The following is a 575-nucleotide window of genomic DNA, read 5'->3' as shown; positions in this document are numbered from 1 at the left end:
AGGATGGGGTGGTGGGGGATGGGGTGGGGGTGGTGAGAGGGATACTGGGATCATTGGAAGAGGAGAATGGGCACTGGTGGAGGAATAGGTAAATGATCACTGTATGACTAAAATGCAAACATGAAAGTTCAGACGTTTATAACTGTATGTCACGGAGATTCATTAATAAAAATTTTTTTAAAAAAGACGTGGGTGAGGTCATTGTCAACAAGTCTGGCTGCACTCCATTTGGTTTGTCTCTAACGTCCCAACAACAGGCCCTGTCTTTCCCAGCAGCCATTGATCTGGGCCTACTGGCATGCGTTTTCCACCCTGAAGGACCTTTCGCCTTGTCCTTGCACTGGAGGAGGAAGCGGAGGCATCACCCAGGGTGTGATAATGGCGGTGGGTGTGGAGGGTTCCTGAGGCGAAGCTCCCAGCCCCAGAATACGGTCTCTTGGGCTCTGAGGTCTGAAGCCTGCTCAGGTTAACAGGGTAGACAGGCCTGAAGATGGGTCTCCAACACCTCCCAGTGCTTCCAGAGGAACCTAAGCACCTGACACGCTCAAAGGCCTGTGAAGAGTCGGGGACCCCAG

This window comes from Sorex araneus, chromosome 1 (assembly GCF_027595985.1).
Source record: "Sorex araneus isolate mSorAra2 chromosome 1, mSorAra2.pri, whole genome shotgun sequence".
In the NCBI taxonomy this organism is placed as follows: Eukaryota; Metazoa; Chordata; class Mammalia; order Eulipotyphla; family Soricidae; genus Sorex; species Sorex araneus.
This window is presented reverse-complemented; position numbering follows the sequence as displayed.